General features: G+C 29.5%; 1 non-coding gene across 1 annotated transcript; it reads right to left on the bottom strand.

Annotated features, from left to right (window-relative positions):
• Positions 1 to 551: 551 nt before the first annotated feature.
• On the bottom strand, positions 552 to 670 carry LOC112485818. The gene has a single exon (XR_003048579.1). It is a non-coding gene; the product is annotated as a 5S ribosomal RNA (ribosomal RNA).
• Positions 671 to 1,315: the final 645 nt, after the last annotated feature.

Raw genomic sequence — 1,315 nt, 5'->3', positions numbered from 1 at the left:
AAATTGGTAGAAATCATGTTGGAATGTGAATCTCTACATTCTATTGAAAAATTAGAAGGTCTAACTGACCTAGGCTCACATTTCCACATGGAAACTCTGTTGCTATACAAAATACAGGAAGCCCAGTTAAATTTGAATTTCACGTAAACAAAAAATACTCAATAAAAGTATATGCCCAATATTGCTTGTGGCATGCTTAAAATTAAAAAAAAAATGTATTTGGTTTCTTTCTGAAATTCAAATTTGACATCCTGTTTTGTTTTTTATTTTTCTTAAATATGGCAACCCTACACCTTACTGATCAGTATGTGATCATGAGAGAATATTAAATCACTTAATAAACAAGTTGAAAAGAATTACCTGGAACATAGTAAGAAATTAATAACAGTTAATTCTTTCTGTTTTGTATACAGTTTTCTTATATAGATGTGTCTCATAGCATCTGCAAAACAAAACCTAAACTTTTTTTTTTTTATGCGAGGCAACCCTTGGTTGACCTCACAGATTGCAAGGACCTTGTCAGCTTACAATCCTTTATTTTTTATTTGTTATGCCTACAGCACCTGGTCTTCCTAGGTAGTCTCCCATCCAAGTACTAACCAGGCCCGACCCTGCTTAGCTTCTGAGATCAGATGGGATCAGGCTTGTTCAGGGTAGCATGGCCATAGACAAAACCTAAACTTAAAATAAAATTTTATTACATGTTACAATTCTGTGGAAACAGGGATACTTTTGAATCAGAAATATGTTTCATAGTGATTTGTCCAAATATGGACAAAATTTATCTTCATCAGAAGAGACACAAATTGCATATACTCAATGATGAAAGTAAATGCCATATACTTCAATTTTAGTTATTTTATGACTATATATTACTATAGATTTATTGTGCTAAAATATAGTATTAAATTCTATTTTTTGAATCTACTATTTCAAGAGCAATACAAATGCCAATAAAATAAAATATTTAATGGCATTCTTTGGGTGAACTTTACTTACGTAGTTACTTTTTATTGTTATTTAGGGTAAAATTGGCTTCCCGTTAACATTAAAAAGTAACATATGTAATATTAAAACAATAAAATCAACTTCAATAACTAGTTTTTAAAACTGGTGATGTATTAGGTTGAATGATATGAAATTGCTGATATTCAACTTTTGAACATACAAACAGCAATTTCATATGATTTGATCTAAGAAATTGAGATACATTGAAGGATAGGCTGTTATATGCCATTAGTAATACTATAAAATCTTCACAAAACAATAAAATGTTTAGATTATACTGTTAATCCAGAAAAAAAATCTAAAAAAG

The sequence above is a fragment of the Pteropus alecto genome, unplaced genomic scaffold (genome assembly GCF_000325575.1).
Source record: "Pteropus alecto unplaced genomic scaffold, ASM32557v1 scaffold25, whole genome shotgun sequence".
Classification (NCBI taxonomy): domain Eukaryota; kingdom Metazoa; phylum Chordata; class Mammalia; order Chiroptera; family Pteropodidae; genus Pteropus; species Pteropus alecto.
The sequence above is the reverse complement of the archived record's forward strand: the minus strand, read 5'-3'. Positions and strand labels throughout refer to the sequence as shown.